A 25,166-nucleotide genomic window follows, 5' to 3' on the forward strand; every position below is an offset into this window, starting at 1 on the left:
TACATTTATAGGGTAGTAGAAGAAGTTTGAACAGGATGCGAAAACGGATGGGGAGCCAGTGAAGCGACTTGAGGAGAGGGGTAGTATGAGTAAAGCGACCCTGGCGGAAGACGAGACAAGCAGCAGAGTTTTGAACCGACTGGAGAAGGGAGAGGTGACTAAGTGGGAGGCCAGCAAGAAGCAGATTGCAGTAGTCTAAACGAGAGGTGACAAGGGTGTGGATGAGGGTTTTGGTAGAGTGCTCGGAAAGAAAGGGGCGGATTTTACGGATGTTGTAAAGAAAGAAATGACAGGTCTTGGCGATCTGCTGGATATGAGCAGAGAAGGAGAGAGAAGAGTCAAAGATGACCCCAAGGTTTCGAGCTGAGGAGATAGGGAGAATGAGAGAGCCATCAACAGAAATAGAAAACGGGGAGAGCGGGGAGGTGGGTTTGGGGGGGAAAATGAGAAGCTCGGTTTTGGTCATATTTAATTTCAGGTGGCGTTGAGACATCCAGACAGCAATGTCAGACAAGCACGCTGAAACTTTGGTTTGGATGCAAGGTGAGATATCAGAGGTAGAAAGGTAGATTTGGGAGTCATCAGCATAGAGATGGTAGGAAAAGCCATGGGATGAGATTAATGAACCAAGGGAAGAAGTGTAGATAGAAAAGAGGAGGGGACCAAGAACAGAACCCTGAGGTACGCCGACAGGCAGAGGGATAGAAGTAGAAGAGGATCCACCAGAGTGGTGCGGAGGGAGAGGTAGGAAGAGAACCAGGAAAGGACAGAGCCCTGGAATCCAAGTGAGGACAGGGTATTGAGAAGTATGCTGTGGTCGACAGTGTCAAAAACAGCGGAAAGATCAAGAAGAATGAGGATGGAATATTGACCTCTGGATTTAGCCAGTAATAGGTCATTGGAGACTTTAGTAAGCGCAGTTTCGGTTGAGTGGAGAGGGCGAAAACCAGATTGTAGTGGGTCAAGAATAGCATGTGAGGAGAGAAAATCAAGGCAGTGGCGGTGAATAGCACGCTCAAGTAATTTGGAGAGAAAAGGAAGGAGGGAGATGGGTTGGTAATTAGAGGGACAAGTAGGGTCGAGTGAAGGCTTCTTAAGGAGAGGTGTGACCACAGCATGTTTAAAGGCAGCAGGGACAGTCGCAGTGGAAAGTGAGAGGTTGAGAATGTGACAGATAAAAGGAATAAGAGCAGGAGAGATGGCATTAAGAAGGTGGGTGGGAATGGGATCAGAGGAACAGGTGGTACATTTTGAGGAAGAAAGGAGAAGTGTAGTTTCCTCAATAGTAACTTCAGGAAAGGAGGAAAGGGAATGAGGGGAAGGAGAGAGAGGAGAACGGATTAGTGGAGGGAGAGGTGGTGAAGTAGAGAATGCACGGTTTATCTTTTGAACCTTGTCGTGAAAGAATTCAGCAAGGGTCTGAGGAGATAATGAAGGGGGAGTTGGGGGAGGGGGCACCTTGAGGAGAGAGTTCAATGTGGTGAAGAGAAGTCGAGGGTTAGAGCCAAGAGAGTTAGTCAGTTGGATATAATAATCCTGTTTGGCGTGTAAAAGAGCAGATTGGAAGGAGGTCAGCATGAACTTAAAGTGTAAGAAATCAGCAAGGGCCCGAGATTTCCGCCAGAGGCGTTCGGCGGAGCGGGTACAGGAGTGTAGGTAGCGGATATTAGAAGTCAGCCAAGGTTGGGGTTTTGTACGCCTTATAGGGCGGGTCATCAAAGGTGCAAGTGTGTCTAAGGCAGAGGATAGAGTATTGTTGTAAGAAGAAACAGCCTTGTTGACAGACATGGATGGTGCCACAGTAGAGAGGAGGTTTGAAACATGGGAGGATAGAGATGAAGGGTCAATATCGTGAAGATTCCTAGATAAATTAGATAAGATAGGACGGGACTGGGAGGGAGGAGATTTAAGTATGAAAGTTATAAGATGGTGATCAGAGAGGAGAAGATCAGAGGCAAGGAAACTAGAGGGTGAACAGTTGGAGGAGAAGACGAGATCAAGATAGTGACCATGTTGATGAGTGGGGTAGGTGGAGCATAGTTGGAGATTAAAGGAGGACGTTAAAGCGAGCAACTTGGAAATATAAGAGTTGGAAGGATCATTAGCAGGAGTGGACTTTGGTCCTGGGGAACTGAGGAACTGAGTTCGATTCCCACTTCAGGCACAGGCAGCTCCTTGTGACTCTGGGCAAGTCACTTAACCCTCCATTGCCCCGTGTAAGCCGCATTGAGCCTGCCATGAGTGGGAAAGCGCGGGGTACAAATGTAACAAAAACAAATATTAAAGTCACCAAGGATGAGAGAGGGGGAGGAAGGATCATGGAAGAAGGCAAGCCAGGCATCAAAGTCACTGAGAAAGGATGAAAGGGACTTATCAGGGGAACGATAAATGACCGCTATTCGAAGAGGCAGAGGAGAGAAAAGGCGGATAGAGTGGACTTCAAAGGAGGAAAAACAGTGAGATTGAGGTGGAAGAAGGGGTTCAAATCTGGAGGAGGGAGAGAGAAGTCCAACACCGCCCCCACGACCAGCAGGGCGAGGAGTATGTGAAAATAGATAACCGCCATGGCACAGGGCTGCGACTGAAGCAGAGTAGTCAGGGCAGAGCCAGGTTTCTGTAATGGCGAGCAGATGAAGGTGATGCGAGATAAAGAGGTCCTGGATATAGGGAAGTTTGTTACAGATAAAGCGGGCATTCCATAGGGCGCAAGAGAAGGGCAGAGAAGAGGAGGGGAGTAAAGAAATAGAGATGAGGTTAGAGAGGTCGCGGTGAGATCTGTAGAGTTGGGATAATAGTTGGTGAGGGGGGCCAGGATTGGGATTGATGTCACCGGCTGAGAGTAAGAGAAGGAGTAAAAGAGAGCGGAGGAGAGTAGGAGAGGTGTGGCCACGAAGGCGTCGAAGGCGAGAGGTATTTAGGTGGAATGGGGAAGGCAAAATGGAGGGGAGGGAAGAGGCGGAGATTAAAAGCCAAGAGGGAGGAAGAGGGTAGGAGATGTTGAGAATTGGGGGGTCCCGAGCCCCCCCAAGAAGGCTAGAGTGACCTTAATCTGACTCCATCTCTAAATAACACTAGTACTGGGGTAATCAAGGAGTTATTGCCTCTAAGGGAGACGTTAGGTCTAAGGAAAAGATACCAGCCTTATGACAAACTGGATTTAGGCTACAGGTTATACAATGCAGCGAATGATAGCCTGATGCAGCAAAAGCATTTATACTTACAGCCTTTCATCATTAAGTGAAGCCCACAAATCATCATTTGGAATGAGGAGTTTATTTGCTAAGGTATAAGTCAAATCAGTGATTGACAACAGGCATGTACAATCAATTAATTATAGGAATATAATAAGCTGCAAACAGGTGTTAATTATTTGCTAATCTTTTATAATTTATTTTACCAATTAGAGGTTTTACAAGGGAAAGCAATTAGGTAATTTGTCAATTCTGCTGGACACATTGGTTTCCCTTGGAGAGAGAGTGGCAACCCTATTCTCTCTAACTTAAACCAGGAAATACCCTGATTTTTATAGGTGCCCTCAGGATATGGATAATATGACAGTAGATATACCTGATTGGATCTATGCTAATGTCATGGTTGTCACTGATTGGCTCATGCTAATGAGTAGCTTCTATCTTGCTACGCCTTTCCTTTCTCACACCAGCTGACCACAATCCTGCTCACAGGAAGTCTCCCTCCTCTCTGGAACAGCTAGTTCCCTATTTTCTTTGCACCTGCTATGACTCACTTATTTCTCAACTTGTTTTTCTAACTTACATTAGAGAAAATTCCACTTTGTAACAGATACGGGCTTCCATTTTGTGTTGAAATCCTCCATTTTGTTTCCATATCTATTAACTTTTCCTAATTTAGCTTATTTAGGCCTCAATGTGGGCTACCAACTAGGCCATACTTTTCCAGTAAACTCCCAGTTGTGTCAGCCATCAGATTTCTGACTCAGCCAAGGTCTGTACTGGCCTGAGCTCTGTGACTGGGCCCTCCACCATTCCAGTGGAGGGGTCTCTGGCTGTACCATAATTATACATTCCCCACTTGTCACCCCCTCTGGGGAGGGGTGACACAAAGCTCGTCAAGCTTGTCATCATCCATTCCAGAAGGTGGCAAGCTATCAAACGAGAGGGGGAGTTTTGGTCTTACAAATTGCTAGAAGGTATGGTGCAAGACAGGAAACTTCATTCTTAGGTTATATATTATTTGGGCATATGGAATTCCCTTTATATTACCTAATCCCTTGGGCCTTAATCCTGATGTCATCTCTCTTGAGACTTACTCAAACCTGTAGTGAGAAAAGTTTTATGAATGGGACAAATCCATGAGTTCATCTACAAAATCTCATGAAGTATAGGTATGTGGGTAATAGCAATTTCAGGTGGATCATGCTAATAAATACTTTCAGGTCTTTCTATGGCTTCTATTGTATCTGTTGCATAGTGCATGGGGAGATAATCTAATGTATCTATCTCAGTGGTCTTGAGAAGGAATAGTGGTTTTGATTAAGCATTGTTATGGGCTCAACAAATATATGGTTAGTACTCTGATTGCAGGCTGTTTTAGGTTGTATGTATTCAGAATCCTTAAACAGGTCGGAATTCCTGGACCTTACCATTACTCATCATTAGCATCCAATAATGAGCACTAAAAAGTGGATAGCAAGTATGAGGTTGCCTCATACAGCAAAAAGGGTCAATCCTAGGAAAATTTATATTAACAAAGGTCATGCATGGATCTTGACATATGCATAATGACCTGGAAGTATGGGAAGCATTTTATATATCCGCTACCCCACTTGGAGCTCAGTCAAACCTACAGAAAGACATGCAGCTTAAGTAAGCCTACACCAAAGTTAAACAATTGCATAACTGGTTGATACTAACAGGGTTTACACCTACATTATGATATCATAGCCAGTATTAGGGTTTGATGTTACCCCTGTATCTGAGCAATATCAACTTCAATTTAAATTACATAAACAGAAATAACGGGGAAACTCTTAGAAAAACAATAAGAACAATACAGGAAATATTAGGAAAATAAAAATAAAACCTTTTCAATATATAGACAGGATTACTGCTAAACTGAAAATAAAACAAAATATGAGTCTATAATGTCCATAAACAGCAACAGTAAATCTCAAATTAAGTATCCGTTCTGAATTCTCTTTCATCGATCATGGTTGAGGCGGTGGAAGCGCTGAAGAATCTGGACGGAGATCTGGAAGATCTAACAGGGCTGGATTTTCACAGCAACTTGGGCAAGGAATCAGTAGAAGTGACAGTCTTAATACTAGGAATTGGGATTTGCAGAATGTATCCCCACTTCTGGCTTGCATAATGTGCAAGACAGATTGGTAATTACTACTAAGAGATGATCAAATATCAATGGTTAAGTATATGGAACAAAAGTAAAGAGTACAAAAAAACAATTAAAATTTAGAGATGATGTTGATTGTTCAAGTTATTGATGTATGGAGGGTGAGGAATATGGTGCACAAAAATAGTCAAAAAGGCATGGGCAATGCGTTGCAATCTATCGCCAATAGGTATGGAATCTTCACCTGCGATGACTAACATTCACCAAGGGTTGGGCCCTCAGTTGCAGGAGGCCAGCAGGACTTACGAGCTAGATGATTCAGAAAGAAGGGTAACTTAGGAAATAGTCATAGTCAAAGCAGAAGACTAATGTGCAGAAATTTAAAACTCATAACTAGTCCAGGTGATGGAAGTATCTTCTGGAATCACGGTCGCTGTCTGTTGTAAGAGAGAGCTCATATGTAAAGTGTCATGTAAGTTCTGGAAAAGATGAGCCTGCAAAAATATTTAATACAGCAGAATATTTAAGAGCCTAACCAAGAAGGTCTAAATTAATGACATCATCTGGACAAAAGAAAATTCTCATTGGAGGAGGTGGCGCTTCTTTTTCTTGCCAGAGGTCAGTTGTAGCACAAGTACCAAACTGGAATAGAGGCGGTAGGTCAGGAATTGGATTTGCAGTCTTCACTCAACCTACAGGACTTAATAAATAGAGATGAGATACGAGTAATGCCTAGTAGTTAAATCTTAGCACAGGATCATTAGAAAGAAAAGTCAAAGAATGCATTGCTAGTTCCATGGGGCACCAATAGGTGGAGCGTAGTTTCAATATATAAAATCATAAGTTACAAGTAGAAAACAATTTTTTTTCTCTGTAGATTAGATGCTGCTGGCACAGGAAGTCAGCAGAGTCTGAGGAAACATTGTGGTCAGAGTCTACTCCAGGAAAATACAACAGCCTTTAATATGATATTTAGAGAGATAGAGAAAAACCAATATCAGAAAAGAAAGATGTAAAAACTATATATTTCTATCAGGCCTCCTCACGTGACCTTTACAAGGTTTAAATAGGCCAAATGAGAAGGACAACAACCTATAGTCCTCTGTAATAGCTCAGAGCCAATTTGGAAAATGAAAATTATATTAAATTCTAAACTGATCATTTCTATGCTTTCACAATTTGGGTCCTAAATCATGACAGCATATCAAGATTCACATTCAGAGGGATAGCTAAAAATAAGATTATATATTCCCAAGAATCAATTTACAATTTAGAGTATATTTTAAATACAGAGGAGGAGCCGCTTTATAAGCAGGAGACAAGTTGGAGCATTCCTTAAAACATTTTAGTAAAATTCAAAATTCAAGGATATAATAACAATTTTTATTAATGCAATAAATGCACAAATTGACCAGTAGGATATGTTCATATGATAAATGGAACAGCTTGTAAGCTTACATTGTAAATTGAATTCTAAACAAAGAGTAGCAAGGATAACACAAAATCATAGAAAAACCCATCTAGTTATTAAAAATCTGAAACACGTAATGAATTCCTGTATCATATACTGAGTCCAAAGCATTTGTAAAGATGAACTTTAGAGAAAATAAGAACTACAAGGGTTAATCTCTGTTATTCGGTCCTAAGGAAATCACGAAATAACGGTGTTTCCTGTGTCTAATTTGAGTTTACTGCTCACTACAAGCATTGGATATTATGGTGACTGAAAATAGGTCTATACATCAGACAAAAACTGTAAGTTGAAATTTTTATATTAATATTTCATGCTGGTGTAATTAGTCTTCATAGAATTAATACTTCAGGAGAGGAAAAGAGGAGAAGGTTATTACTTTATCTGCTACCAGAGGTACGGTTCTCAATAAAAAGGAAGGTGGCAATTGTAGCTAGTCTTATCTGAACATAGCTCTAAAATAATAGCAACCTAAATTTCTTTAGTTCGGATTTACCAGGTAGTTATGTTATGCAAGGGTTAATCTCTAAGTGTACTTCAGCACTTATTATTTTAAACAACGTCACAAATAAACAGTGTTTTAGATGGCATATAATATAGAACCTCTCATAGGAAATATCTGAAATAATTATGCAATTTTCAAAGAACACATACACGGACGCACACCTATAAAATTAAAACTAAAAAGGTGCTTGCATTTCTAGTGAAAGCAATTTACCAGAAGTCAAAAACAATCAGGTATTTAACATCACGTCACAAATCAAACAAACATTGCTCAAATGAAATAACATACAATCCTGAAAAAAACACTCCTTTGAGATTTACTACCACTGCAGTTGATAGGCAATCTCTCAGAGTAACCTTAAAGCACTAATTTAAAACTAAAGAAATGATTCCTTAATAATTAGCTGGTTTAGTTTATGCCATTTACCACAGGACACACAGGAACATATAGACATAAAATTAAAACAGTAACCTAATCCTGATAAGTAGAAAACTTAAAGCTCAGAAGAGGAAGCAAGATATTTCAAAATGTAGTTCAAAACCAATCATTGGAATTGTGCACGGTTAAGGAATTGTTTAGGGTTTCAAAACAAAAAACATAAAAATAAATATTCCAGTAGCCAATCATAAGTCACAGCACACAGACAGAAAAGGAAAACCACACTCATACACAGACACAGTTATTGTCCCACATACAGAGGTGTCCCTGTGTATTGAGGACAAAATCTTAATCCTAAATTTGGTAAAAAATAAAACATTTAAATTAGAGCTAATCCAATAGGCCATGAAAGTATACAAAGTCAAGCTCAATAGCAACACATACAATAAATGAAAATATACTCACGATTCGTGCAATGTAATCTCCAGTGCAGAAAATCAATTGAGAAAGAGAACAGTTGGCGGGATCACTATGCCCTTCCGAACTCTCGGTGGCATAGGGAGGTCAACCGCAAAATAGAAAGGATTTGTTTCGGACGGAAAGTCCTTACCAGAGATCTGAATAGATGTCAGATCACCAGTATCTGGTGTTGGGTACGGAGAGGAAGATATGATATAATGGGTAGTGAACAACATCACCCAATATGTATAATAACGGGACCTAGTGAGCAAGTGGTCTACAAATAAGTTCCAGACCTGTAACATGCTATAGGAAAATGAATTAGGGTAGTAATATATATATTGATTAGATCTAGAACCTGGTACAAGGTCAGTGGTTCAAAAGGCAGCTTCAGGGATAGCAAGTAGACCTAGAAATGAGAATGTACTAACAGTTTACAAAAACATGTGATGATGATCCTGATAGTAGAACATACAGAGACATAACACAATCATACTCACGCATCTGCTAATGTACTCCAACATAGAGACCCAAAATAAAAATTAGTAATTGGCGGGAAGCTCAACGCTTTTAACGCAGGTCAAATTAACAGACAAATGACAGTCACAAAGAGGAAAGGAGGAAAGGAAAGGAGAGTTTAAGAAAAAAAAAAGTACAAAAAGTGAATGGTGTCAGCTATTATGTATCTATACTACTCTACCCCTAATTAATGAAAACCACTCCCCAGAGTGTGCTTCTAAAAGCATAAAGAAACCCCGTTTCCCTGCCTGCCAAGAGCTATCCAGGTTACTTGGCCATGAGCTCCAGCCCATGATAGAGCCCCCAAAAAGGGACATTGCAAACACTCCCAAAAAGAACTCAAAAAACCAGCGAATAAGGTGTCCTGAGTTGGAGAGCAGCGGTCCAATGGGTTTCCGCTGATTAGAGAACTTCTCGTGTACAACTAACCACCCCAAGGGACCTGTGATTTGAGAACTTCTCGTGTACAACAACCCACTCAAAAATTTGTGGTTAGGAAACTTCTCGTTTAAAAGCTAACCATGCTACAACATTGAAAAGTTAGGAAACTTCTCGTTTAAAAGCTAACCCTCCAAAAATATTAAAAAGCCCTCGTCAACTAGTCCAAACTCGCAACGAAAAGCGTCAGACGTCTCTATATTGCTCCCACGCTCATCTGCACTAGGTAACTCATATGTGGGCAATAATGCCGAATCCGCAGGCCACTCCGAAAATGGAATGGAAGTCTGCTTCTACTAATTGAGATACCGTCATCCATTGAAGGGTCACCTCCAATGGGTGTAAGCCCCAGGCATCGATATCGAACCCAATGGTTATAGCGTGACACTGGTATATAAGAAAATAAAAATAAAAAAAAAAATAGAAATAAATAATAAAAAAAAAAATAGAAATAAAAATATAGCATATCCCAGGGAAGAGCCCCTGAAACAAACTACAAAGATAGTAAAGATAAAATAGATATAATAAAAAAAGGAAATTAAAAGAAAGATTTGTAACACTGAACATATGTAAGCTCTTGGGGGATGGTACCATAAAAGAGTCACTAAACAATAGATTTTCTATTAAATAATTCATAAGAAGGGAACTCAAAAGGCATTAAAATAAAACAGCCGACAGTAAGGAAGCCCGCAAAACCAGGACAATACAATACAAAATAAAATCATTCACACTGTTGTACTGCATAAAAATGCATTAAAGTCTGAAACAAGAGTGACACACGCAAAATAGGAGAGTAGGTGGGACTTGGAGGGAGAAAAAAAATGATTTTGATGGACAAGCAGAGCAAACCAATGGACAAACGACTTCGTATGTTCCCCATATCAGAGGAAAAAAAAAACGGTACAACAAAATTGGAATATCAAGTAAATGAACAAAAAAAACCCTGGAAAAACAGACTGTAAATCATTATTATGGAACTTGCAATATTACACTGCAGAAACAAAAGCCATTCTAGACAAACAACAAACCAGCGCTGCCACCGCAAAAATGAAACCGAAAGCATTCAAAACACTGCTGTTCGTGGAAGAGAACACATACAAAAAAGCTAGAGAACCGGCAACTGAATTATCAAAAGATAAGTGATTTAAAAGAAATATGTACCATTACATAGGAATATCATTATGCATGCTGAGAAAATGTGCCATAAAACAAGGTTAAACTTGCAGAAAACTGAATCAAACTTGCATCCTGAAAAATTACGGGCAGGCAGTTCTACAGGAAATAAGTGGATATTAATCATGTCGTTCAGAAACAATGCCGTAAGCTAGATTCCGGAGTCAAAAAAAAACATACAAAGTCATGTTATCATGAAACTACATAACGGGTTATCACGTCAATTATCCCCTCACAGCTAAACAAATGCAGCATATGTTTGTCCTAATCCAAAAACGGACACACACAATTACTGTTAAAAATATCAATTCTAAATATAATAACAATAATCTACGGAGGGCCACACATTTAAATGTTACTACTTCTGATATGAGGGGCAATTGGAAGGAGGAAAATAAATAAATTATGTAAGAGGAGAGCATCAGAGAGGAGGGCAGGGAAGAAAATAAAAAGGTGCAAGAGTCGGTAGAGCATCAGAGAGGAGGGCCGTGAGGTGTATCCAAAGTGAGAGCCCAAAGCATTGTTAAAAAAAACAGGGCAAGACATTATTACAAAAGATTATTAGAAACAGGATTTAATAATAGATTCCAAAGCTAAAGATTAGCAGATACAAGAGGGAGAAAGAGAAGAGGAAGGAAGTGGGCACCGCCCAAGAAGCCAGGCAGTTACAGAAGAAAAGAGGAAGATAAGCAGCTACGCACTTATAAATTGAGAGAGTCAGTGAGAGACTTAAAGAATCGGAAGAAATGGGACCGCAAATGTGTGCAAATATAAAGAAAAGAAATAAAGTGCGAAGAAAAACCGTATAGGAAACCGGCATCTCCTTCATAGTCAAAAGTATTAGGCCAATAAGTGGCTAGGATGCTGAGCGCCGTTACCCGAAGCTTGTAGATAACATAGTGACAGTAAAAGATAACTCAATCTAACACCCGATTGAGTCAGAATTAAGCAGTTGAAGGTCAGACAGAGGTAACAAAAGCGTATAGGCGATAGCGAGCATCTGAGGGAGCAGGAACAGAGGTGGGGGCAAGCCTGTCAGTGTTGAAGCATAGGTGTAATGCTGCTCATAAAGCTTGACAATAACAGCGAAATAAGGAAGCAGAAAATGATGAAGTGCAGCTAAGAAGCTGACAAAGAATTGTTAGGTTTAAACTATAAATCTTTCACAAAGACACATCAGGAAAGTTTCTAACAAGGATGGGGAGAAATCAACAGTGGCCAGAAACAGAAGCAGAGAGACATGCAAGGTAGAGGTTAAGTACGGCACAGAGGAAATAAGCACAGATCTCTTGGAGGGCAGGGAAGGGACACTCCCTCCGTACGAGATCTAGAAGCAGAAGTGTATAGGCAGGAAAGGAGGTTGGGGCTCTGTGGGCTGTCAGTTTAACCAAAATGATTTTAAAGGAGAGATATAGGATTTCAGGGAACTGCAGTGAATAGGAGCTCGGACAAAAGTAAGAACACATGATCTACAGGTAGGGGGAAACATAACGGGGATCAACTTCAACATACACTGAATAGCCTAAAAAGACAGGAGAAGCTTCGCTCAAGGGAGGACGGAGACTTAAGACACGAAATGTCAAGGCGTTAGGCTAAGAATAGCCAGCATGAGACCGCTAATGACAATCGTGGCGAAACGAGAAAAAAACAGCCAGCATCTGCTAGGCGTGGTCTCCCAGCCTAGAACCTAGATGCCACTCGTACCCTTGCACACACCAAGCGCTCGAAAGGGACAGAGTATAGGTGATGAATAAAAGAAAAGATATAAGGGCACTTATCACATAATAATCGTTAGACAGACTCACAAAAGGACAGGAACAGAAAAACAAATGCGCCAGCCAAGCGCAGAAGGAGAAAGCGATAAGGGAACAGAGGAAGAAAGCAGAAAAACAGAATAGTACCAGAGGAAGGGGTTAGAAAAGGAGCGGACTGAATACCAGTTCCCAGTACCCCTCAAGTGGGCACTTTTCACCAGGGTATATGCCAGTCCAGTGAAATAAAGGCAGAAGAATAGCGTTAGTAGACATACATAAGAGTAATGATACAGTACTCTGTTACCTGATTGTGCATGTATCCACAATCCTGGTGACGGGTGAGAGAAGACAATGATTTATGAAAGACCACACATGCTCCAGAAGTTAGGCGTATAGCCCGCATTAAGACCTTGCTGGTGCCATGTGGACGAACTCTGAGCGTACCAATCCCCGAAAAGGTTTGGAAGTTTTAGGAGGTAAGAAAGACCGGCACCAAGGTACCTTAGGAGAACATGATATAAAAAGTAACAGATAAGAATAGAGACAGATATAACAGCACCCGCAGTGGACCATACCGTACCAAAGCACTAGAAATCAGTGACACGCTGGGACAGCTGCATTCAAAGGGAAAACAAAAACATAAGTTAATAACAACCGGCTGAAAAGGGACAGAGGTGGCAGGGACCATGTAAAAGCTGCGGCTTAAGGAAAAAAAAAAAATAACCCCACAGGAAGGTGTGGCGACAGACTAACAAGAATGAAGTGGGAAGGGAAGAAATTATTTCACATAAGTGTGTTTTTGAAAAAACCAACTACGGGGAGAATTAACATGTCAGCAAGGGGAAAGAGACCGGGAAAATAGCAGTGCCAAGAAGGGGAGATAGGAATCAGAGAGAAGAAATAAAGCGCAGTCTTGGACGCAACGAAGAGGGGGAAAGAAAGCACAAGGCTTACATATTATCATTGACTGCGATAGGGAAAAATAACGGAAGTGGCTTAACCACAGAAAAGAGTGAAAGCTTAGAGAGAGAACAGCAGACTGCTATAATAAGGGACATGAGACATCAGGGAGGAAATTCTTGATCTTTAAATATTGAAAGACAAAAACGTGGATGTGAACGCATAAATAAGAAGGAGAAGGACAGGAAAGGGTGGAGCAGCGTACGGGAGTCACTAATGTTGAGAATTGGGGGGTCCCGAGCCCCCCCAAGAAGGCTAGAGTGACCTTAATCTGACTCCATCTCTAAATAACACTAGTACTGGGGTAATCAAGGAGTTATTGCCTCTAAGGGAGACGTTAGGTCTAAGGAAAAGATACCAGCCTTATGACAAACTGGATTTAGGCTACAGGTTATACAATGCAGCGAATGATAGCCTGATGCAGCAAAAGCATTTATACTTACAGCCTTTCATCATTAAGTGAAGCCCACAAATCATCATTTGGAATGAGGAGTTTATTTGCTAAGGTATAAGTCAAATCAGTGATTGACAACAGGCATGTACAATCAATTAATTATAGGAATATAATAAGCTGCAAACAGGTGTTAATTATTTGCTAATCTTTTATAATTTATTTTACCAATTAGAGGTTTTACAAGGGAAAGCAATTAGGTAATTTGTCAATTCTGCTGGACACATTGGTTTCCCTTGGAGAGAGAGTGGCAACCCTATTCTCTCTAACTTAAACCAGGAAATACCCTGATTTTTATAGGTGCCCTCAGGATATGGATAATATGACAGTAGATATACCTGATTGGATCTATGCTAATGTCATGGTTGTCACTGATTGGCTCATGCTAATGAGTAGCTTCTATCTTGCTACGCCTTTCCTTTCTCACACCAGCTGACCACAATCCTGCTCACAGGAAGTCTCCCTCCTCTCTGGAACAGCTAGTTCCCTATTTTCTTTGCACCTGCTATGACTCACTTATTTCTCAACTTGTTTTTCTAACTTACATTAGAGAAAATTCCACTTTGTAACAGATACGGGCTTCCATTTTGTGTTGAAATCCTCCATTTTGTTTCCATATCTATTAACTTTTCCTAATTTAGCTTATTTAGGCCTCAATGTGGGCTACCAACTAGGCCATACTTTTCCAGTAAACTCCCAGTTGTGTCAGCCATCAGATTTTGGACTCAGCCAAGGTCTGTACTGGCCTGAGCTCTGTGACTGGGCCCTCCACCATTCCAGTGGAGGGGTCTCTGGCTGTACCATAATTATACAGAGAGAAGGTGAGGTGATGAAGTCGATGGATGGGCAGTGAGTTCCTGTAGTGGAGAGGGGTAGGGGGTGAGGGAAAAGATTAGGAAGGGACAGGGCTAGGAAGAGAATGTGAATAGGGGCCATAAATGACTGAGGTACTTTAGCAACTGGGAAGAAGATTAGATGTAAAGAGAAAAATGCTCCGTGTGCCGTTAGGCGCTGGGCACCTAGAGCGGAGGTCCTGAGTGGATCGGAGTAGACCTGGGTGTCACCCCGGAGAAGGCTGTAAGGATATGCAGATGAGCTGCAAGTCCTCCACAGCACCTGAAAGGCAGCCGGTGGTAGAGCTGGGCACCTCTCAGCTGAGGAAAGGCTTACCAGGGGTTAGGCCGAAGCCAGCATTCCTCCCCCTGAGGGGCAAATAATTTTATCACTCCCAGTAACCACTGAATTTCTGTCTAGTGCTGTTGAACATCACTGTTCACAAGGCCAAGATGATGATGCTGGATTGGGGAGCTCGAGCTTTCCCCATTTCACTGGGTATCTTTAAGTGACAGAATGTAAACTCCATCACAGTGCCCACATGTCCATGCAGTGAGAGTCTATTCTGTAACAGCACCTGAGTGCCCAGATTTCATTACAGAATATTAGTGTAACCTGGTATCAGTATGCCTTACATTAAGGTGCCCACGGTTACACCAGCTAGACTGGTATAACTGCTGGCACCCAAGTGCGGCAAGGGCACATGCAACACTGCATTCTGCAAGTTGTGTATGTCCCATGTCAACACCCCCTTGCTTTTGCACGCTATGGGGTCCTTTTACCAAGCTGTGGGAAAACGTGCCCTTTGGTGTGGGGGGGGGGGACATTTTCCCTATGCGCCAGGGCCCTTTTACTGTGGGTAAAAAGCCCCTAAAAAATGGCCATGCGGTAAGATTGCTCTTACCATGTGGCCATGCGGAGGGGGGGGGGGGTAGGGGAGACTTAAGGGATCCCACAGTTACCCGGCAGCACGCAGCAATGCCTGATTACTGCCGGGTTAGCAGTGTGCTATATATATATATATATATATAAACACTTTTCTAGCACTCTGGAAATGGCACACACTTGATGTGAAACTACTACTGGCGGACGCATTGGCCAAGCAGTAGTTCTGGTTTAGCATGCGGTAAGCCTGCATTGGGCTTACTGCTGCTTTGTCAAAGGGCCCTTATGTCATTTACGCATGTCTTTACAGAACAGTGCTTAGGGGTTATGGTGCCCCTTACATGCGTAAATGTACACTTATTCATGAATGTGACAGTATTCTGTATACGCTGAAGTGGCAGGTAAATGTGAGTGTTATGATTTCACCCTGAAGGTCACATTTTAAAAGAGTAGAAGGATTCATCATGATTTCACCCTGAAGGTTACATTTAAAAGAACGGAAACGTTGGACAGCCTAGCCACAAGTTCCAACAGGATTCGTCCCACAGCGAGTTAAGACAATTGGAGAGCTGTTTGAAAAGCCATGTGACAGAACTAGTAGAATTTGTCTCACCGAGAGAAATGTTGAAACGGAGTACTACTTGATACGGTAACAACACACAGACATGGATCGAATCCAGCATGGATGTGGTATTCCTGACCATATTACGTTAAGTGCCTAGATTTATTACATTTGATTATTATAGAAAACAGTGAAAGTTAAGGTTTACTGTTTATAGAAACAGCACACTAAAGTGATCAAGAGTCTTTGAATATAACATATTTTTACTCTTGTGTGCACGAAGTTCATTGGAGCAAGTGATAGAATTGACTCATTAGTTCTTTAATTTTGTGGGAGGTGAATATTTATATGTATCTTTTTATTATTTAAAATCAATTAGAGCACAGGTCAGGTGTGCAATTGCTCATAAAAATTGAAATAATATTGAAAGTGAAGTTCTATGATCGAGAAACTTGTTTGTTAGGGAAATTTTAATTTCTTACCAAAGAAAAGCACACTCTCAGGACTCTGAGCAAATTCTGCAGTTTATTAGATCTGTGCACTGCGAGACTAACCATCAAGGTAAAAATCCTGATGCAGTCTGACTATATTGATTCAGTATACCTTTTAAATAGTAAAGAACTACTGTTATCGTTCCAATCACCAGGTAGGTGCAGATTCTAACTTAAGTTTTTAATGAGCTTGAAAACAATAACTCTTCTTGCCTTTCAAGTCATGTTTCTCTAATAAAATAAGACTTCTAGCTAATTAAAACATACCAATGTGATGATATAGTTGAGCAGGTCTTCTGACTAGCAAGCTTTTCACAGCTGCAGAACTTTCTGGACAACATTTAATGAAGTAAACATTTCTTTGCTTTTCCCTCTAATGGCTACTGAGATAAGGCTCACATACTCAGCTGATTGAGATGATTTCATCCTATTTCCTTGCTAACGAGCTAGTGAACTAAAGTCATGGCCTATGCATGACCTTTCTTTACTCTATTCTGCAGTAAGGTCTAACTAATTCTAGCATGCATTTCTCTAAGGTAAGCATAATCACAATACATACATAGAATGATTTCATTTTCTCATAACTTCATAACAATGTGAGTTTTATAATACTGTAAAAATACTGTAAAAAATTAAAAAAAAAATTGTTCATGATGTATGCTTTGTGCTAAGCACAAATTTCAGAGAAGACAGGTTTAACTCCCTTTGAAATTCTGTTTGGCAGACTGTATATGATCCCTCAGGTTTGCCCCACTGGAAAAGAGTCATGAGGGGGCTGAGGAATCACTGGCAACATATATGAAAAGAATGTTAATTAACAAAAGAGGTTTCTCTGTCTAATGTGATTCCAGATCAGTTTGAACATCCTGAACATACTGAGCCTGAAAAGGTTCAAGCAGAGACTGGGTCCTAATCAAGGTCATCAAGAGAAAGAACTGGGCCTCGCCCTGCTGGGAAGGTCCATATCAAGTACTCCCGAGGAACAAAGCACTTGGGTACACCTGTCACACTGCAAGAAGGTAGCAGAACCTGGAGCTGAGATTAGGAAAACAGAATAGACCAAGTGACTGTCCAGTTTGGCTGTTCCAGCATTACCAGTTCAGTCCAGTAAGTCCTGCAGGCCGCCCGCACCTAGGGGCTCAACCTCTGGGAAGCGGTGGTCAGAGCAGGTGAAGTCTGATAGTTCCAGTTCTGCTCATTTTAGCCTTTTCACCTACAGCTTCAGTTCCAGTCTGGGTGCTCTGATCCTGCTTGTACTACTTGTGACAACCAACATTCTTGCAAGGGTGAGCCCGGCTAGGAAAACAAGAACCCAAGTGAGAATTTAGGGTCAAAATGGAGGCCTTGACATCTGATCCAGATGACCCACGTGAACAACTGACTGAAACCACAGTTTGGAGTCTATTTGGATGACTGGAAAAGAGGAGAGCAATCAGGACCTTAATCGATAGAGAACAATCAGACTGGTCCTAGGAGCAATCTGTGGTATGGCTCTAGGATCATCCTCCTGTTCCAGGTTTTGGACGCAGTAAAAAGGACATCAAATCCAGGAGCCTCCATGAATTTGTGAACTGAAACCAAAAGGTTCAGCAGAGGATAAATGACTCTAGGACATAGTATTTCATGACTATATACAGGAACATCACATTTTTGGTTGCAAACAAATGTTAGAATTCAAAGTAAATCAGTGTTACAAGTTGTTTTTATCTGTTATATGTTGTAACACAATCAGTTAGCCTCTGAAACAAAGAGCATAGGGAAACATTCATGGTAAGATATTTTCCTTGGACAGTCAGATAAAGGAAATAATGCACTACATAAATTATTCCATCCCATTGTGATGGTATTGATTGGTCATTTTTGCTCATGGTAGTATGCTGAGTAAAGAGAAAGTTTTCACCAAGATCCAGAGAGGCTATGATGTCCTACTCTAAGTGACCATATGGCATTAATGTGGGAACAACCTTTGTCCCTGAGCAGTTGGAGATGGAGCTGGTCTCTAGGGGTGGTGCATGCCATACTTATGTGAGTGAAGGCATATGAGTGGGATTGCAAGCTACATCGAGGGAAGCAAGAAACAGGTACAAGATCAAAATAAGATGGGCTAAAACACAATACTAAACCAAGTAGGCACAGACTAGAGAGACATGAAAAAAAATAACTATACAAGCTCTTAAGACAACACCAAACCACTGACAATAACAAACAACGCTCATCAGTAAATCCTTAACCTAAGATGATGCCAAGCTTGAAATTTTCATAGATGAAATGGACTACCCCCCCTCCCCCCCCCCGAGGAATCACCAGTAGACAGGACATGGACAGCTTTCTCACAGCTCACGAAAGAGACAGTTGCACACATAGTAAGCAAATTCTCCACCGCCTGCTGCATGCTCGATCTATATCCCAATTACATCTAGAAAATAGCCCCTGACCGATTTATCGACCACCTTACCTGAACTTTATATTCCAGGAAGGATGATTTCCAATGAAAAAGGGTGACATACTACTTACACCTATTCCAAAGGATACCAAGAAAAATATCAGACACCTCTAACCACAGCAAAGTGGCATCCATACATCTACGTACCAAAGTAATGGAAGGCATTGTGGCCAATCAGCTAGTTAACTGCATAAATAAAATTTCTATATTACACGATGATCGGGCTTCAGAACTCACTACAGTACAGAAATGGTTCAGATTACATTACTAGTGAAATTTAAAAAGGAAATCTCAATTGGGAAAAGCATCCTTTTAGTACAGTTTGAAATGTCCAGTGCATTCGACATGGTTGATTACCAAATTTTACAAAGAATACTTGATAAAATCAGAATCAGAGGAAAGGTGATTGAATATTCAATGGATACCTGACTACTTGGTCTTATCAAGTAACAATGAATACCACAACCTCTTCCCCTTGGAACACAGACGGCAGAGTCCCTCAGGGTTCACTGCTCTCCCCAATATTATTCAATCTGAGGGTATCCCTTACCTGATCACTGTCCAAACAAGGCTTCAACCCTTTCCTATATGCCGATGACGTGACAATAGTCATCCCTTTCAAGCAGAACTTGTCTGAAATCACTACCTGGATCTTGGATTGCACAAACACCTGGACATCAGCATTGAATCGGGGAAAAAACACATTGGTATTGTGTGGTAAGGTTAGTATTAGGCAAACAATTCACACACGTCAAAAACACAAGAACCTACCTCACTCCACTATCCCAACTACCAAGGCCCAAGTTACAAATCTACACTTACAACCAGTTTCACATACTGTATGTCTGCACCAAAACTTGGAACTCTCTATCAAAAGAATTAAAATCCATGAACAACTATCTCGCATTCTGAAAACATCTCAAAGCTCACTTATTTAGGAAAGTTGTTTATGATGCAACCACATAACTAAGGAGATCTTGGCCATCTCACTGCACCAGGCTTGCGTCAATCTCAAACAACTGAGTTACTGTAAGCCACATAGAACTTACCACCAGGTTGGGAAATGTGGGGTACAAATGCAGAAATAAATAAATAAATAAAAATACTAAAACTAGAGCAAAGCCAGACTCAACCCAAAAGCTCCCAAACTGAATAGAACAGATGCCAAATGACCATAGGAAACTTGATCAATGGTGAATACCTAGCACCCAAAATAAAAGATGAGCAGGAGTAAACAATTAATAATGGTGAATTATTTACTCATAATAGTCACATTTCTTATTAGCCGACATGCTCCAAGGTTACATGTCCACTATTCCTAGGCTCATACAGTTAAATATACCTATGTAAAATGGTCTAATATCTTTACTATTTTTGTTTTCATAGAATGAAAAGGGAGGAAATGTTATGAGAAAATGAAATCATTCTATGTATGTATTGTGATTATGCTTACCTTAGAGAAATGCATGCTAGAATTAGTTAGGCCTTACTGCAGAATAGCGTAAAGAAATGGCCTATGCATGACCTGACTTTAGTTCACTAGCTTGTTAGCAAGGAAATAGGATGAAATCAACTCAATCAGCTGAGTATGTGAGCCTTATCTCAGTAGCCATTAGAGGGAAAAGCAAAGAAATGTTTACTTCATTAAATGTTGTCCAAAAAGTTCTGCAGCTGTGAAAAGCTTGCTAGTCAGAAGACCTGCTCAACTATACCATCACATTGGTATGTTTTAATTAGCTAGAAGTCTACTTATCTTATTAGAGAAACATGACTTGAAAGGCAAGAAGAGTTATTGTTTTCAAGCTCATTAAAAACTTAGTTAGAAGCTGCACCTGATTGGAATGATAACAGTAGTTCTTTACTATTTAAAGGGTATACTGAATCAGTATAGTCAGACTGCATCAGGATTTTTACCTTGATGGTTAGTCTCTCTGTGCACGGATCTAATAAACTGCAGAATATGCTCAGAGTCCTGAGAGTGTGCTTTTCTTTGGTAAGAGATTAAAATTTCCCTAACATTGTCCACCCTTAGAGATACAATTCACTTCGGTGTCGTCTTGCTTGGGTGAGTTTATACTCTGAGAACTTCCTTTTAATCTTCATATATTAACATTAATATACAAAACTATCTCCATATCTTTTAGAACTTTTTTGGGGTCAATCCTTTCACTATTTTGTCTCCTTTATACCATACTCTGGTTCTTACAACTTGTCATAGTAATCATTACCAGAGACAGTTGTTACAGAATTAGGCACACATATTTTGTTATGCACTATTCTATAACAATGCCCACCCAAATCTCATACCCCCAGATGGCACTCAAAATTGTGTGTAAAAATTTGGGTGTGTGCCCAATTTGCATGCACAATTGAGTAACAAGCCCAGTAGCACCAATAAGTAGGTGTAATTTGGATTTACGCACGCATCTTGCTAAGTGCTATTCTATAAAGATGTGTACGTAAATCTTGTAGCGTGCAACCGAAAAGGGGTCATGGCCATGGGAGGAGCATTAGCAAGTCAGGGGCATTCACTAAGATGTGCACAGCATTATAGCATTTAGGGAATCCACGCCTAATTTAGGCACAAGTTTCAGTAGGTATATATCCTCCTTCCAAAAGTTGGGTGTAGGTACCCAGTCAAAATAACCCCGACAAAAAAGCTCCAAACAAAAAAAGCTCCCGACATAATAGTCCCTGACAAAATAGCCACTGTCAAAATGGCCTGCCCACAATATAACCCTTGACAAGTTAGCCCCCCCCCCCCCGACAAAAAGGCCCAATCAGGCTGCCCAGAATATGGGACTGCATTTTTTTCCTAATAATTTTACCTTGCCAATCAGGTAAGGTTGGTAAGACTATGAAATGACGACAATATTGTTTTTTGTCTTTTTTTTAATTAGTGTGTTGATGGAAGAATAGTTTCTTTAAATAGCAGAACAGATCATGAATACCAGTTTGTAGCTATAGAATTTTATTTATATATGCTTTATGCAATTGAATGCTTAGGTGTCTTTATTAGTGAAGATTTCAGTTGTAGTTTATTATATTTTTTGTGATGTGTTATTTTTTTCTTAGGGGGCTGTTTTGTTAAGGGGGGTGTTTTGTGTAGAGGCTATTTTGTCAAGGGTTGTTTTGTGGGAGGGGCCCTTTTGTTAAGGTGTGAAATGTCAAGCGTTATTTTGTTACAAGGCTGTTTTATCAGGCTTTTTTGTCAGGGTTCTTTTGTCAGGGCTCTTATGACTGGATCCCGGGGCACCCTGACATAATAGCCATGACAAAATAGCCCCGACAAAAATGCCCTGAAGAAACAGCCTGGTAACAAAATAGCCCTTGACAAATCAGCCTCTAACAAAATAGCCTGTAATCCGTTGGGTTGGTCGTGAGCCCTTGGGCCCTGGCCGAGGCCAAGGGGAGACCGACCCACCACCACACACCCCAGCTATCCAATACCCCTAAGCTACCCCTCCCCGCAGTCCCTCAGGAAGAAGGGAAATAGGCATACAGGCGGGCCTCGCAGCCGAACCGGAACCCACGCACACAGAGCCACTCGTGCGAGCCTCACGGCTGAACTGGAACCCAATCACATACAGGGAGGGGTGAAAGAACCCAGAGGGCCTCCCGGGCCCCAAGATGCCAGACACGCGCTGAACACCAGCAATAGGGCAGAGGGAGAAACAAAGGACTAGAGCGGGCCATGCCCACCCAGGGGACTAGCGCAGGACAGGGGAACTAACACAGCAACCCACCCCCCACCAGGGTAGAAAGCCCCAGGCAGAAGCCAGAGGAACCAGACACAAAAGGAAGGCAGAAAGCCTTTGCCTCAAACCCACTGTAGACAGAGGCAAACAGAACACAAAGGGTTAAGCTTGTAGAGCCAGCAGAGAGAGAGTTCCATAAATCAACAAACAACCAGAGAGAAGCTTCCCTTCCCCAAGAGGGAGCAGGGCCGATAGAACAAACACACTGGCAGAGGCAGGAACACCATACACACAGTACACAAAGGGTTAAACTCACTGAGCCAGCAGGCCGGGACACTGGGAAGAGAAATCCAGAGCCCAGAGGCTGAGCAATGCCCAGTCCCCACTAAACAAACGAGCAGCTGACCCTGATTACAGAGCTAGGCACACACACACAGCAGCAGCTAACCCAGAGGGAAGGAAAAGAATACTCTAACACAACACAGATCCCTGTCAGAACCTAGAGCACGTTCTGAGAGAAAACTATCAGGCTTTCCAGTGACCACCAAGCGTAAGTAACACAAAAGCAGAGAAACTCTTCAGCTGCAGGCTAAAGTACTATCCCCTGACATCAGCACAACCCCTGGCAGCCAATCAGAAGAGACGTCCCCCCCTCAGCCAAACCGGCAGAATCATAACATAGCCCTTGACAAAATGGCCCCTCCCACAAAATAACCCCCTTAAGAAAATAGCCCCCTAGAAAAAATGCAGTGCCATACTCTGGGCAGCCTGATCGGGCCCTTTTGTCAGGGGGCTAATTTGCCAAGGGCTATATTGTGGGCAGGCCGTTTTGACAGGGGCTATTATGTTGGGGACTTTTTTTGTTTGGAGCTTTTTTGTCGGGGGCATTTTGCCAGGACTTTTTTGACCAGGTACTGGATCCCGGTGCTATGCGCTATTCTATAAACAGTGCCCAACTCTGAGTACTGAGTGCTAAATTATAAACAGTGCTCTTTTATTTTGGCACCCAAATTTGGATGCCATTTATAGAATCTGGCACATACCATGAAATCCAAAAGGGGGCATGGCCATAGGAAGGGCATGTGTGGGTCGGGGGCATTCTCACTTGATATGCGCAGTGTTATAGAATTGGGTGATCCACAACCAACTTGTGCACCAGGATTAATGCCAGATTTGGGCGCAGAAATCTGAGTTAAGTGTTATTCTATGAAGAATAAGCACCCTTCATAGAATCGCATTTAGCGCCATTTGCTGACTACAGTCCTTCATGTATAGCAGAGCATAAAAACCCATTCTTGAGGCCATTTATGATATTTGGGTTTTCATGATGAAAAAAGGTAATGTACATTTACATTAATTACAAACCAAAGCAAGCATAGTAAAAAAAACAACACACACACGCACAAAAAGGCTTCTTAGTGAAAACAAAGAGAAGTAGATATTTAGCAAGGAGATTAAAAAAAAAGCCAGACCAAACCAATAGGCTCAGCTGCTTGAACTATATTTATTTATTAGGATTTATTTACCACCTTTTTGAAGGAATTCACTCAAGGCGGAAGGAGTGGATAAACATGTCCTGCTGCAGTATATGCAGCCTGAGTATTCCTTGTACTGTATGTGTGTGTGCATGTATCTATTGCTTATTTGATTTGCATCAGGAAGGGGCTTTGGAGGGTACACCGAGCACATTTACATCTAAATCATGCATTCATTTACAAACAAAAACACATTAAAATGGTGTAGTCTGAAGCATTAATCCATTCCAAATAAGTAGAGGTAAAAGTGCCATTTGATCATCAAGTGAATCCTTTTTCTACACTGTACAAACATCTGCTCCACAAATTCACATTAAAAATGTCTTCCTACCTATATTGGATTATATTTTCAAACACCTTCCGTATTACTGTCAACCCCCCCCCCCCCCCCAAAAAAAAGAAAATCCTCGGAACTTTTGTTGAATTGGTTATACCAGAAAGGAAGAACTAAATACATCTCAGTTTTAAATTGTTGGATGATAACAGTTTAATAATATAAGGGGGAAAGATTTGAAGTATCCCTTGAAGTTTATGCAATGGAGATATTTATATTTACTGGTTTCCTACAACATTGTACAATCAACAAAAATGTTACTACCCAAAACTCCAGGCATGGAACTTTACAATTTTATATTCCATGAAAAAAATTCCTTTAACAAAATCATGACAGACACTCTTATCCCTATCATTCTTCCCAATACAGCTGCTTCAATATTTTACATTCCAAACACTTTCTAAAACTTCTGCTACATTTTCTAATTTATTTGCAGTTACCTGTGAAGTGAATGCAGCACCTAAAACTGTCCCTCTTCAGAACCCCTCCTCCCTCACAGCACCTGGAACAGAAATGGAAAGAAAAAGGCACCAGCACTTTTGCAGGTAAGCCCGTGACATCACTCAACCAATCCTTGCAGATGTGGGCATGGACACAAAGCCACCTGTACAGGGAAGCAAACTGGGTTAACGGCTTTTGATCACATAGAGTACTGAATCGTTTATGCAGAATTATCTCGAGCAGCATTTCCCAAATACCTTTGACTACAGCCTACATTACCTCGATTTAAAGCCACTCTTAAGACCTATTTATTCAATCAGGCTTTCACTGAGGCTAGGTGTTGGCCTGGCTGGAGTGGAGCTAATGGTGAACAGCCTTCATTTGCCTTTCTAATTTCCTACTCTCTATTGCTGTTTTCCTTGTTTCCCTTTTTTGTAAACCAATGTGATATTTACTGAATTCATTTATCGTTTATTAGGTTTGATATACCGTTTCTCATTGAATAAC

The 25,166-nt window shown here is 41.2% G+C and overlaps 1 protein-coding gene across 1 annotated transcript in view; it reads right to left on the reverse strand.

Annotated features, from left to right (window-relative positions):
* Window positions 1–24,731, reverse strand: part of LOC115481838 (transmembrane protein 45B-like) — a 73,912-nt gene extending 49,181 nt beyond the window's left edge. Inside the window, exon 1 of the mRNA XM_030221258.1 lies at window positions 24,659–24,731. The gene's annotated coding sequence lies outside the window, so the exon portion shown is untranslated. The remainder of the gene's footprint in view (window positions 1–24,658) is intronic.
* Window positions 24,732–25,166: the final 435 nt, after the last annotated feature.

Source organism: Microcaecilia unicolor, chromosome 12, assembly GCF_901765095.1.
Source record: "Microcaecilia unicolor chromosome 12, aMicUni1.1, whole genome shotgun sequence".
Taxonomy (NCBI): Eukaryota; Metazoa; Chordata; class Amphibia; order Gymnophiona; family Siphonopidae; genus Microcaecilia; species Microcaecilia unicolor.